This window comes from Nomia melanderi, chromosome 5 (assembly GCF_051020985.1).
Source record: "Nomia melanderi isolate GNS246 chromosome 5, iyNomMela1, whole genome shotgun sequence".
In the NCBI taxonomy this organism is placed as follows: domain Eukaryota; kingdom Metazoa; phylum Arthropoda; class Insecta; order Hymenoptera; family Halictidae; genus Nomia; species Nomia melanderi.
In genome coordinates, this window is record NC_135003.1 from 6,301,331 (window position 1) to 6,316,814 (window position 15,484).

Sequence of the window (15,484 nt, forward strand, 5' to 3'; positions counted from 1 at the left end):
GCGACACTATTACACGCCGACACACGTTATCCTGATAATGTTATCAGGATCACCGATATCGAGTTACCTGGCTCGAGCCAGCAGCCGATGCTATCTGTCGCGATAAATCATTTTCAAACGAAAATAACCGATGCGAGCTACGAGTTCGGATTCGCTTTGAACTATCGGTGCCTTGAATTACGATTACAGCAAATCACGTTACCCGCATGAATGACGTCAGTATATATATATACTAAAAGATAGGAGATAGTCGTCTTCGAAAATAATGTAATTAATAAAAAAAATATTATAATCGTTAATAATAATAAAAAATAATATAATAACGAAGTTTGATTTGAGAAAATGAAAGGTGTCTTCAAGCTTCTTTTTCTTTCTTTTTTCAAGTTAAATTAATAATATGATACTTATGAAATAAATAAATAAAAATGTATGAACACAACTCTCCGTTGGGAATATGCAACGATGCATCTTGTTTCCGAGAAGGATCGATCAACGTCCGTTACCCGTCCGTTAACACGCGTCAATCAGTCGGTCGTATACGTGGAGATTGCCTCAAGCGATGTTCTCGATATACACCAGCGTTCAAAAATATTTGATCGCTCGTCCGATTGAGTCTATATTTAGTAAAGACTTTTTCAGGTGCAATGGGGATATATATGTTTGAACTTTCTAGCTGTAGAAATAGCAGTTTGAACTTTCAGGCTAATAGAAATAGAAGTTTGAACTTTTATAAATACTTACTAGAAGTTCATACATTTACAGGATCACCTAACCCGCGTATATAACGCAGTAAAATTAAATTATCAATAAAGTTTACCACTGCAAAGTTGAAAGGTTAAAATAACGAATGACTAGGACGAAATTAATTTAATACAAAACCGATAATTTATTAATGACGGTTAACCTTTTGGCTCCAAGATTAATTTTCCCGATTGGATTGAATCAATTACAATATCGTTAGCTATTAATTTCTCTCAAAAGCGAATATTAATATTTTCATTTCAATGGAACTGTAAATTTGAATGAAATTCAATTTGAATTGCTTAATCGACTGAAAGATCAACGCTGTTTCCAGTGATATTCCAAGATGAACAAGCGGATCACTCGACTCTGCTCGTTGTACATACAAACGATCGCATCGAAACTTTCAGAATTCCCGTCGGGGAACACGTCGGCTTATTCACGATGTTACCCGTCGACGGTGCAATTTCCAGAGAGGAGTGTCGCGCGATAGGATCGCGTGTACGATTTGGCAGAACGTTTGACATTTCGTCGGGCTTGAGACCGGTACCCGAGATTGTGGGCTCGGTTTCAAGGGGGTGAGAGAAGCGAGAGAGAAAGGTGGTAAGGTAAGGAGAAAGGAAGGCAGGAAAGTAGCAAGGAGATGGAATGCAGAGAAAGATAGAAAGGAAGAAAGGGAAAAAGAGAAAAAAATAGAGGGAAGAAGGGAGGCAATGATAGAAAAATAGAGAAACAATGATAGTTACAGAGAAAGGTGCAGAAATGGAAGAATGATTGAAGTATTGGGTAGGAGAGGAGAGAAAAAGTGGAAGAGGGTATAGAAACAAATAGAGATCGAGAGAGAAGAAAGAAAAAGAAGAAAATAAAAGAAAAGAAACACAGGTGAAAGAAAGAATTTGGAAAAAAAAGAGAAAGGCAAAGAGTTTGAAAAAGAAGAAAGATAGAGTTTTGGAAGAAAAGAAAGAAAAAAATAAAATTCGAGAGAGGTGAGAGAAAAAAAGAATATTTGAAACAAAAATGAGAAAAACAGGATTTTTACACTAAAGACACGAAAAAAGAGAATTTGAGAAAGGGAAGAAAAGGAAACAGAGCTCGAGAGAGGAAAAAAAGGAAAGAGAATGAGCGAAGAGAGATAAAGAGAGAAAAGGGAGCCAAGGACGAGAAGAAAAGAGTGGAAGAGAGGAAAACGATATAAGGGTGAGAGGGAGAGAAAGAAACCAGCCAGTCATTATGCAGAAGAGTGTACATTATTAACGTACATCGTGCCGACTGACAGACGTAAGGGCTTTTAACGAGTTCCGGCGATTGTTCCCGACGATAGAAGGAACGACGAAAATACAAGGTCTGCGAGGGGAGATAGAGAGGCCGAGAGAGGAAGAGAAAGAAAAATGGAGAAGGAGAGAAAGTATGGACCAACGATTACAGCACCGTGGCTAGACCGTTTTATTGCCTCGTTTATTGTGACCCTTGATTCACTGTTACCGTCGCTCCAATTACGATTCTTATATACACTTTATGCTCGAAATAAATGATGCCGTTTCGGGCCAGCCGGACCTTTTTCATTGCGGTTCGTAATCTCGAAGCGATTACGAGAGGACGGGGAGGAAAAACGAATAAAAAGGAATCGATAGATGAGGGAGAAAGAAGTTTTGATTGAGATTTGAAGAGTGCGAGGATTAATGGTCATTAGTTTGATTCCTGAACGTAATTTTTTAATTGACTACTTTATATATTGCGGTTGAAGCGTCTTTTGTTATTGTTTGTCGGTGTTGTGGATCTTTGGGTTCGTTTATGTCATTGACGACAAAATTCGGATGTGTTTCTGTTTCGATTGCTACGTTTCTATTATCTTCCTGAATGTCTGCTTTTTTAATGTCTGACGATATTTGATCGTGTTTGATATACACTTGAAATGCATTTTTCGCTTCTTTTTAACTTTGTACTGTTGGGAGATAATCTCAAAGTCAACACGAACACGTTAAACGATAATTTGGTTGTTATTGGAGTGAATAACTGACCTGGTATGCGAACATTTGCGACTAAAAATGAAATACCATCAAAATATTACCTTATCACTATAAATATTCAATTACTATTCTCTTAAATCAATTCATCATTCACAGAGCAACCTTATGCAAACATATTTATAAAGTCATTATATCAAACATGCTCAAACGCTACGAACAAAAGGACAAACAACCACTTTTGCAACTATACAACTCTATAACTACAAAATTAACCTATAATCTCAATCATTTACCTCCAAAACATAAAATTCACCTTTTAAACCACCCAACTTCAACAAGTCCTCATCATCTCCATCCAATCCTCTATCCTCAACAAAATAATCCTCCAAAAATCCTGCAAAACATCCTCTCACCGAAAAACTCTCCACGTACCCACTCAAGAAACCTCGAACCTCTTCAACGAACGACCCCCGTTGAGCGACTCGTTCGGTCCGCTCAGAACAGAAGGCTTTTAGAAAGGTGTCAGTGGGCTGTGCATACGTACCGACGTCTCCGACCGTGTGTTGGGTCTCTGTCCGTCGTCTTAGTATTCCGTAACCGTTGTCGCGTGCGAATTCGTCGATGGGCAACGGCGAGTCGAGTGTCAAGCGCGCATCTTCGGCCGTCGTACGTGGACGCAATGCGGAAAAACCCGTGGGGTTCGGTCCCGATCACCCGGGCGAACGTTGTTTCGTCACGTTCGACCTTTCCTGGACACGGCGGGGGAACGACTCTCCGCGGGTCCCGTTTCCAGCTTCTCCAGCGGGGTTTCCCCGCTTCTGATTCGGGACACACGGCCGTTAAACCGCCGCGGAAATCGCCACGCGGCAATCAGGCGCCCGCGGGCGTGACGCGATACCGAATCCGAGGAGCGATTTGGTCGACCGGGAATAATCGGCCGATTTATCCGCAGATTCGGATTTCGTTGCCTTCAGTTTCTGATTTTCGTGATTTTCCTAGTGGTGGATGTTTGTGTGCAGCTTGGAAAGGGGTTGGAGGGGGTTGTGTAGTAATTGTAAGTTATTTGTAGCGATTTTGTTTGCATAATAGTTTCTGGTATTTTAATGTTATTTGTAGTGATGTTGTTTGTATAATAGTAATTTCTAATTTTAAGAAATGTTAAGTTATTTTGTTTGAGTTTGTGAATAACGAATGAAAATTAAACTATTATTTGGAAAATTAAAAAAAGTATTAGTTAAAAAGTTGAAGATTCAAATTTTAGAAAACTGTACTGTCTCTACGCTTAATATTAACTTCTCCATTACTATTAATATCTACTATTTCAGCACTAATTCATCACCATTCAAAAATTGTTAATCTCTTTCCGCCACAACTATTGAAACGAACAATCCCCTCGATCTGAAATCCAAATACAAAATGAAACTCAACTCGACGAGAAAATCGACTATCGCTCTATTATAGGAAACACTTATCTTTCCCTATTAATTTGAACGCAGTGGCAGCACACGCTACCGTGTTTCGATCTGTTATTTTCCTAGCGGCGTTCATCGATGGCTCGAATCGCAATGCGTGGCGGCACGCCGCGAACGACTGCAGGGGAGAATAAAATAAAAGGGCTCACGAGATGTGACGCCGCAGGGACAGAGGAAAATAACGAGCGAACCGTGAATAACGCCGTCGATTTATTTACGACTCGTTTCACCTTACGTTCGTACAATTTTCTTTCTTTTTTCGTTCTTTCTTTCCTCTTACATTTTTTTTCTTTTTCCTTTCGATCTCGCTGTTCGAGCCAAGCCAACCAGCCGACAGTCGATTCGCGGATTCAATTATACCTGTACGTGGGAGCAGCTCGTATCCTCACGATTTCTGGCGTTCCTCCGGGGAAATTGTGAACACCGTAATTCCTCAGCAACGAAGGTCATTAGATTAATCGTCGAAGAACCGAGCAGTTTATCTTCGAGATAATCGTTTATTTCTTGTGCTCCTTGAGAGGATTTGCGAAATTGTGCTGAAGAGGTTGTGGTAATTATTAAGGTAGTTGGTAAAGTATTTATAGATCAGTTGTCTTTAATGAAAAAACAGATGTTGCAAATAAACACTTTGTTATTAGAAAACGAAAGTTCAATGTATAATTTCCTTCTTTCGTAACATTTAAAAGTTGAATATATAATTTAGATTTCCATGAAAAAGAGATTGTAATATTTCAAAACTTAAGTCCATATTCAATATTTTAATTATTTATTCTCGAAATACATTTAATTATCTACCCATTACATTAATATTTCTGAAAATTGTAGAATCAAGGAAAATTTTTTTTTCTTTTCTTTCTTTTCTAAATGTTCCCATGATGAATCTAAGATGACCGTGGACCGTGCTTAACGTTGTAACAAGTGTGCCCCGAATAGATATTGCTACGTGTTCGTGGAAAGTTGTAGAGTGGGGCCAATTACTTTGAAATATTTGCGCCCTCTTCAACGAGCCAGAAAAATTGCGGTCCCCGAGATGTAACACGGTAGACCGTGGACGGGATTCAGTTTAAGTGGAACGTATGACCGACTTTCAGGCGCGGGGAAGCGATATATCGCGGTCTGTCCGATGCATTTCTCCCCTGGCCTTGAGTTATGATAGGGTGCACGAATGGCGTGTCCGCAGGTGACGCCGTGAGAATGGAACTATTGGCTTGTGACACGAATAAACTCAATATTAGAATATTTGTCTTGATATTGAACTCTTTGATTTCTTCTGTCACTGTCTGATAGCCGATTTTGCTATATTATTTATATTACGCGTTCTAGAAATTTTCAATGAATTTGTAACGTTAAATAAGTTAGACTTTTATATTGAACTACAGTTGAATTACAGAACGTTGATGCAAATTTTATACAGGAAAATCTTAATAAAAGATGATTAATATTTTTCTAAGAGTAACAAAATGAAATTGACTCAACACGCGATGGTCACAACAATAATAACAATATCAATAAAGAAATAATCAAGAAATCATAATTGAATAAGGAACAAAATCTCATCTATCATAAAATCACTTATCCAACGAAATTCATCACTTCCATTTCACTAAAATTTCCATTTAAACTCCGCCCGACATTTCGAAAAAAAGAAAGCGAAAAGGAGAAGTACCATAGAAATACGCGTTGCTTGAACGATGACAGCCGTTCTCGGCCCGTCAGCGCGCGCAATGTCCAATAAAAGAGGCAGATATACGCGTCAAATATTTTTCCGAGGACCATCTTTCGCGTAAATTCCATCAAAATCGTCGCATGTACACGTTCGATGGTATTCCCTCGTCAGCCGTAAACGCGGCCGAGTGCGGCGCGTCGGACGTGAAACAAGAAAAAGGAACAAGACGTAAAAAGACGCAGAATTTCCTCAGGAAAGCTCGCCTAGGCGCTCACCCCATCGAGCCCCCCGACCCTCGTCGATCGCGTATCCCTCGGAAACTCGTATGAATACGCGGAAAAATAGGTGGAAGTAACCTCTCCGAGGTAAACTACCGCCAGGGGAGCCGGCGGGTATCTACCCGCGTGCCGCGAATTCCAGATACCTTCAAAATTCAAGCCCCTTCCACGCACACACACACGCATACACCTTGTACTCGAAGCTCGGACCAAACTCTACCTACCGCTATGAAACAGAAAGGGAGTTGTCTCTGAAAAGCTATCGGAAGAACCCTGTAATATCTGAAGCGATACGCGCCTTTTGTGCAGGTTATACTGTTGTTCAAAAGTAGAATGGTTGAAGTCTTCTTGTGAGGGTTTTGAAAATTTGAATTTTCAAAATTTCTAGATATTGAAATATATAAATTTTTTAATATTCAAATTTCTAAATTTGCAAATTTGCAAATATTCAAATATCAAAATTTAAAAATTTTCAAACTTTCAATCTTTTAATCTTCCAATCTTCCAAACTTCCAAACTTCCAATCTTCCAATCTTCCAATCTTCCAATCTCTTAAATTTCCATATTCTCAAATTCATAAATTTCTACACACCTAAATATTTAAATATCCAAATTTTTAATTGCCCAAATTTTCCAATATTCAAGCTTTCAGTCTTTCAAATTTCCATTTTCCATAAAGATCTACACCCTTAAATATTCAAATATCCAAACATCAAAATTCCAAAATCTCCAAACTCCCAATTCAAAAATTTTCTACATCCTAAATTTCTAAACCTTCCAAAAAATCATTATTCGCTGTAATAATTTAAAAAACAGTCAGGATAGTACAGACAGCTACTGCTGCTCCATCCATCTTCTTTTAAATTTCCCAGCTATACAACCCTTCCTACGAACATCCACATCCAAATTTACATTATCACTTTATACATCACCACTTCCACAGAGAAAGGTAAGTGTCCGCGTATTTTTGAGCGGCGTTGTACACGCGTAAAGAAGAATTCTATTTGCTGGGGGTCGTGCGCTACCCCCGGGGACCCGTGGCCGATTCCTAAGAAAGAGAAAACTTCTAAGTGGATTACAAGCCGGAGGGAGCTGAATGGAAGTTCGGCAAGGGCGAATATTTTTTTCCCTCGCCTCCCCTGCCCACCCCGCGAGGAATCTCGTACACAGGGCGCCTTTTACTGGGTTGGCATAAATTCTGAAAGCTTGGGATATTGAACATTTTTTTGGGGATGGTTCGCTTCAAAGGGGGCACACTTCGGTACGATGAGGATAGTTTTTGATAAGGGATCTTTTCTCGGAATTCTGGAATGGAATGTGTATACACGGTGTCCAGTTGATATTTAATAGGGAGAATTTAGGGGTTAGCCAGTTTGAAGGGACTTGAAATATTAGAACTTGGGAGAGCTTTTTGTTGGATGGTAAAAAAGAATTTTTAAGGAAATGGGGTTTGTTTTTAGAGAGATAATTTTGAGATGGAAGTATGGGTATGTTAGGTTGAGGAAAGATTTTGGAAAAAGTATTGTTTAGAAGTTGATATTTGTATATGGAGTGTTCTGGATGTGTTAGCGACCGTCGCTAACACGGTTTATGGCACGAACGTGCGTGAAGGGCTATTTTAGAGATTTAGGGTTTTTAGGTTTTTAGTAAGCATGTGTTTTTAGAGTGTAATATACTTCCTGGCGAGAGAAGACGATTTATGAGTTAAAAACTGCGAGTTTTGGAAAGTCGCTTCTCTCGTCCCTCAATAGCCGTGGCCGTGCCATAAACAGGGAAATTCCGAAGGGTAGTTGGACACGTGCATGTAACGGTAAAGATACCGAAGGTCCGCCACCTGGACAAATTTCCACCAGCGTTGTCTTCGCCCCCACACGAGCACCGCGGCACCCCTCCCCAAGTGAGCGCGCTAAGGGCGCAAGGAAGAGTGTCTGCGTTAAGTTAGGTCCGCTGATTGGTGACTGCCAAAATGAGAAGAAACCAATCAGCGGACAATTTAGAAAATAGGGACTTGGCGATCAAGAGCGAAGCTGGCCAAAGTCAGTCGCTCAAACACGAGCATTTAGTTAGCAAATACCGGAACAAGATAGTATCTTAGACTATTAGCAATGTAGTACCCTTTAGAAACCTAAAGACAAGTCAGGGAAACCAAGTGCAGTTTTATTAAGTGAATGGTGAGCCAATTAAGTGAGCGGGTTAACCATTCTGGTTCTTCGAGAAGGTGCTAACTAGAAACCAGGTCAGAGTGCATTTGGAGGTACGCGTGTACACCGTGCGCTAACAGGATGAACGTAGCTATTTGAATAGCTTCTTTATTTTTAAGAACGATTATTGTAGAATTAAGTACGATTAAATAAAGGGCATTATGTAGTGTTAGCAATTTTAAAAATTGAACTTGGAAGTTTAAAGAGTGGAAGTATTTGTTTATTTACTTATTATTATTAGTTATTGAAAATATAGATTGATTAAAACTTTAATAAATGGAACCTTGTAATTTCGATAAAAATATATTTACAACTCATTCAAATTCAACTGCTCCATAATTCGAACGTTAATAACAAATTAATTATCTAATTTCTTCATTTCAATTTTTGCATAGCTTTATAGTACCCGATATATCAGACACTGTAACATCTATCGCGTTACATCGTTCTCGGCCGTTACCCGGGCATTACGCGATGCACGGCCGGCGTACCGAAGAGGTTAATTACCGCACGGAGGCGCATCGACGGATTACAGTTACGTTTTCCTGCAGCGCAGGCACGCAAACCCGCACGAGAAAGAAAAAGTCCGGTGTATGTCGTTGCCTGGCCAAGACTTTGTCCGCGAGTTTCACCGATGCGCCGCGGCGGGCGTTACTCTAATAGGATTCAGCAAATTACTTACCAACAAGTCCCACGGTGCTGTACAGCGATTCCCCTAGGATTCCCGTGATCTAGGGAAAAAAGAAAGAACACGTTAGTTTTATAATTCTTTTAAGGAAAAGTTTTGAAATAATTCTATTCACAAGAAACGCTAAATTTTCGTTCGATGATTTAGCAACGAAAGTTTGCAGATATAGAATTTCCCTAATTCGGGAGAAACCTTGACATTAAAATTCTCTTGAATTTAAAAGGTCATTATTTTTATTTTTCGAAGTAATTTAGGAATTAAGGTATATTATCTCATTATATGTATATATCTCCATATTATTCACAATATATCACATTATTTAGTTATTTAATTCCTTATTTTCTTATTTACTTAATTAGTTACATAGCAATTTAGTTTCTTAGTTTCTTAATTACATAGTCACTTAGTTATTTAGTTATTTAATAACTTAGCTTCTTAGTTACGCAGTTTCTTAGTTACTAAATCACTGTAACACTTAATTCAATATAAGTCTCTAAAACCACCATCTTCATTTGTCAAAGTAATCTGGGAATTAAAACATAAGATCTCCTCACGTTTCAATATTATTCACGATACATCGCGTTACTCGGTATAATTTAATTGATCATCAAGGATTAATGTTATCCTTCATCTTTCAGGGATACGTCCCGAACGATCACCGTTCGTTCACGGTGAAAATCAACGAGCGAAAGAGTGCTCGTGTTCGCCGTGAGTCAGGAATAGATCAGACAACTCGATCGTGACATGGCTTAACAGCCTCTCTTCAAACCATGAACCATCGAATCATGATTTTCCAACTTTCGAACGTTTCCCGGCTCTATCATCCGCACAGCCATCATCTCCACCGTCGGAGAAATTAATACCACACGCGACGGGTCACACGGAGCCAACACATGGCGTGCGTGATTTGTGATCGAGGGGGGCTATTATCTCGATCAGCTGGAGCCAGCCGCGGGCTCTACATCGAAAGCTACTTTCCATGGGGGTAGACCATGTCACGGATGATTCATCAATACAGCAGTAACAATGTTGCGTTCGTCACGTGTCAATGAACAGAAATTATGGCAACATATTCTGACAACAAATAAAAATGAGAAATGTAATAGATTGATGATAAATAGAGCTGAATAGGCAACAATAGAGACAAAGTAATTGCTTGATGTGATTAAGCGTTGTGCTGATTTGTAACTAAACTGTATTTGTGATAGAAATACAATAAAATATTAAAATTAATGTTGCTATTTACTATGTTAGAAAATATAATATTATTACTTACTATATTACAAACTATAATATTGCTACCTACTATTTTACTAAAGCCAATATTGATATCAAGACAATTAAAACAATTTTTATATTTTGTAATTTATGGACCCAACAAAATATTTACTATTGTTTAATTTCTCTACTTTTTCTATTATCGATTTTATAATCCGTTTTTCAAAACGCAGGTTCTGAAATCCATAGGTAGTTGCAATTTCTACTCGACAATAATTACTATACACTGAAGACCTGTGATGTTCTTGAGAGGGAATAATGGATCACAGCCACTGTGATTGTCGTTGAATCTACCTTCGAGAAACAGATTATATATACATCCGACGTTGGGTAACACAACTGTAGTCACATTGTTTCTATGTGCCAAGCAGTCGGAGTTAGGTAACTACTAGTCACCAATGTATTCCGAATGCTCGACGTCAAGTAAGTAACTACAGTCACCACTTGTATAACATCGAGGGTTTGACATTGATATACAGGATGTGTCCTATAGTTACAGTACTTAGTATATATCCTTTAAAGGAATATCTAAATTTCAGGAAAGTGAAAGTAAATCACAAAGAAATTTTACTATATTTTAATGACTTGATTGTAAGATTATTAGTTTCGAGATTAAATACTAGAAATTAGAAACTAATCTTGAGAATAGATAGTACTCGCAAAGTTAGATATTAGAAATCGACTTCACTTAATTACTAATCACCTTTCACCACACAACTAGTAAGTAATATATCTAACCTGCAACCCCTAAATTCATACAACTAGTACTTAACCTCTAACCTGTAATTTCATTAGTACTTTCTAACTTCACCACTAAGTTTCCCAACCTCCAATTTTACAATTAATGATTACATACCAATTAGAGAGGCAGACATCAGAAGCTACCACTAAAATTAAAAGACATTCTATAAACAACCAATAATTAAGCAACATACCAAGTAAAAGCGAGAAAACCATGATCCCATCAACCCTCTAGCGTCGTATACTGTAACTATCGCCGCAACTTCAAGCGTTCCACGTTAAGTAACCTTAATCACAACTGGCATCGAGCTCTTGACATTGAATAACTACAGTCACCGTTACTGTACCAGGCCTCAACGTCAGTGGATCGGAATGACTATCACCATCACAGCTAAACCTTGGTAACGTGAGGATTAAAGAGAAGTTTGCTATAAGTCAGGGTCAAATTTGATAAACGATCCTCGGAGTAGACACTGAGCCGTTGGGTCATCTGTAAATTGTCAACGACGGTGGACACATGGATGAAATTAGCGAAAGGCAGAGGGTGACATGGTTCTCTGGTAGATCTAAAGATGGCCACGAGTCGGTTTAAAATTAACCCTAGGATGGTGGACGTGGCCATCGCTGTTATAGGGTTAACGTCGTTCAGTAGCCAGACACAGCGACTGGTTTTATGTAGGACGGTAGTATGCCTCAAACCGCGGGGGGGAAATTAATACCAACCGGCGTCGCGAATGAAATTAGCGTCAATTGCGGTTGTCGGGCAAAAATACTGGCATTTGCGGTGGAACCAGGCGCCGCTCGCAGCCGTAAGTGACATCGGCGCACGCTAATTATTCGAAACCTTTCGCGTTCCCGCGTGCCGCGATGATTATACAATGTTCCGTTAGAAAATTGTTCGGTTGCAACCGTGTGTTGCGACACTAATTGCTTGCAGGGTAATCGATATTCCATGATTTGGAATTTAAGGTTCGAAGTTTCTAAACATAATGGCTTTGGGTTTCAGATTGTTCGAATCTTTAATGAAAAGACCTGACAGAGTGCTATATAATCACTTTTGTTATATATTCTAATGAAATATGACAGTTGTATAATTGAAAATGATGTCCTTAACTTGAAATATGAGGTTCAAAGTTCCTAAAACCGATAACCAAAATTAATACTAACGAAAACAGCTACCTAGTTGCCAAACAAAGTATTTTATGACCCGTTAGCAAATTCTAGAACATCTGCTAAAAAAGCAGTGTCAATAACTCGAAACTTGATTCTCAAAGTTACAACGAATAACGACTAAAACTAAAACTATCCTAACATCCACTGAAAAGTACTATCCAAAACTTTATTTAACCTTTTTTAACTTTTTCATGCGCATTAAACCTCAACCCATTTCCCTCAAACATCTCTAAAAGCTGAATCCTACAAGATCAATCATCTCCAACTAACAATCCCACAGTACTAAACTCTATTCCCCATGCATCGAAATGCACTCTGAACTTTCTTCATCGTGTCAACCTTTCTCCCCTCTAAGTTCTCGCGATAACCGTGGAAGCAATTAGTCAACAGTGTACACGCATGTAATACCCGGCTCATAATGCGTCTCCGAGGGAGATCCATCCTCCTAAAAACCGTTCCCCGTAACTTTACGGTTCGCACCGGCACCGTGTAACGGCGGATTAAGGGGCCAGCCGACCACTTCCATGTTCCCGACTCGTTTCGCGCCCCTCGAAACACCGTACAACGCCTTAGGGACTTTTCCTGTTACTAGCCCGGCCGCTGGAGGGTAAGAGGGCCAGGCGCGCCGCGAATCGCTCGTATAAAAATACCATTATCAAACGTCTAGACGCGCGGAGGAGATGATGCTGCCTTGGTTTCAATGCATCCTCACCTCGGGGCATCCACGGATCGAATATATTTATGATGTTCTGCGATTTTCACCTGGAGATCATCCCCCCCCCCGTTTTCCTTTTAGTTTTCTGCGTGTAAGTTGAAGGCGTTGAGAAGGGGTGTTAAGTATGTGTGCTACGATTTTTTATTGGCGCTAAATATAATGCGAAATATAAATATAGCCTATTTACTATTACAAATTTAATCGAATTCCTAACACAAGAGGGTGGATTGCAAAAAATATAATTCTACTCCAACTCTTTCGTCGCGAAAAGCTAAAATCTGAAATGTGGAATTTACGTGAATATTAACAAAATGGAATGACCACATTTATTTGTTTTATTCGTAAATTGGAAGAATCGAACATAGATAAAGTAAATTCTACGATCAGTCCACGTGCGTTGAGGCATGAACCACGCAAGCGTCCGTTCAGCGGCAGGGTGTGTATCGATTAGAACGTTCGAACTCGTTCCGCGTTACTTCCGAATCGGCGGCACGTCGGCCTGCGAATAATCAGATCGCCAATTAAACGGTCCAATTAAAATAATAAATCAACGCCAATTGGCCGCGGATCCGCCGCCGTATTTCGTTCCCCGTGGCAGTTCAACGTGTGTTCAGCTTCGAAAAAGGAAGAAAAAGTATGTTTCCCTTTGGTCTTTTTGTTTCGAACGAGATCGAGATCGAACGTGCAACATTAACACGTGTAAAACACGCTGGGCAGTCTTGTAACGTTGCAGATACTGTGCTAGAATTATTTATTGCGTCAATCTTAAAGTAGAGAGATGGACAATATTTTATTATTGGATATTCCAATTGTGAGAAATGAATAAAAACATATATGTAGGTGATAATATTTCAATTTTAAATGTTTCAATTGTAAGAAATTAGAAACGTAAAAATTATAGATTTCTCATTGAAATTTGGTAATTTTATTACAATAACTTATATTTCTATAGTACTTAGATTCTATTTCAATTATTATCCCCAAACTGCACTAAATGTTGGCATTTACCAATGGTAAAATATTGAATTGAAGTACTTTATATTTCTCAGAGATGACTGTGCATTATAAATCCACAAAATTGCCTAAAATAACAATATAAATCTATATGAATTTTTATGATTATTTTTCTATTTATTTTTATCACTGTACAGAAATAAAAAATTCTTTAGTGGAACAATCTTTCACGTTTTAAACGGGAAGGGAACGAATAAAGATGGGAACAAAACGGTCGAGCGAGTCGAAACAAAAAAAGCACGGAGCGGTCGGTCGAAAATGAAAAGGAAATATATGTACGAAAGTGCCGCGGAACGTTTCGTCGACCGATGTCCGGTAATTGCCACTTCATTCTCGCGCTTCGCTCAGCCGGCTGTAATTAACACTTTAATTTCATCGAGCGTCGCGCTGCGAAAAATGGCTGGTGAGTGGCCGCTGAATTTCGATCGCGCGCCGCTAAATCACTCTCCAAAATGATCAATAGAATAACATTAATAAAACAGATCCCAAAATCAAATTCTTATAACAAATAAATTGTTCCAATCAGACAATCCAGAAAAGCTATTCTTTGCTAAACAAATCAACCAAAGTTTTATCATTTATAAACAACCTTCAATTTCTTTTACGAGTCCAATGATTATAAAAATGTTAATATATAAATACAAGTAAAAAGTTTTATTTTATTTCAACTAATAGTGGCGATTACTTGCTGTAAATGTAAATTAAATTTTACGAATTTTATCTTTGTCTCAGTAATAAAGATTTACATCGGCCAGCATAAGAAATAAAGACATATATGAAAGAAGAAATCCATTTCTTCATTTTTTTTGTGGTTTTGAATTCAAATAAAAGTTAGAAATATTAAAAGTATTCAGATAGAAGTATAAACAAAATAAATCTAACAAATCCTGCATGGAACGGGATACGCGCAATCGATCATCGATCAGTCAGGAGGGATCAATAACAAGCGATATTGAAGCGTACAGCCTGAACAGCAGATGGATACACGCATCAAAGTTCTTCATCGGACCAATTCCGAGATCAATCGACCGAAAGTTCATTTCGGCCCATCAGACGCCGACTGGAATCTGGATTAAACGTCCGGGGTTATCAAATTCAATCGGCGAGCGCGCCGCATATATTCGATCCCGCATTAATCCTTTAACCTTTCGAACACGTCGGTCGCGAATTAACTCGTCTAGCGAAAAAAAATGTCTCCAGCGATGGCACGGATTATTTTATCGCTCGAAGATATCGATCAGAATTATTTGTTAATTTTGTTGTTTGATGATACACTTTTCAATATATTTATGAAATACATTCGTGAATTGTTACGTATTTTATTAAATTCTCTCTGTTATTTTATATATTTGAAAAGTAACAGACGTTTAAGTAGACATATGTTATCATATTGATAATCGATTAAATGCTACTAAAAATTTTTTTAAATTATGCAGACTAGAAATCCTTTCTCTTCTACTAAGTAGTGAATAATGCAATGATTCTGCAGTAAATCGTTAGCGATAAAATAACTCCGACAATAATACTGTTAAAACCTACAAAATTAACTG

At 38.5% G+C, this 15,484-nt stretch overlaps 1 protein-coding gene across 7 annotated transcripts in view; it reads right to left on the reverse strand.

Moving 5' to 3' along the window:
• The window catches only part of LOC116430947 (uncharacterized), a 202,042-nt gene that overhangs the window by 110,780 nt on the left and 75,778 nt on the right, over nucleotides 1-15,484 (reverse strand). For all 7 annotated transcript variants that reach the window (XM_076367959.1, XM_031985716.2, XM_031985713.2 and 4 more), the window contains one exon: nucleotides 9,008-9,056. The gene's annotated coding sequence lies outside the window, so the exon portion shown is untranslated. The remainder of the gene's footprint in view (nucleotides 1-9,007; nucleotides 9,057-15,484) is intronic.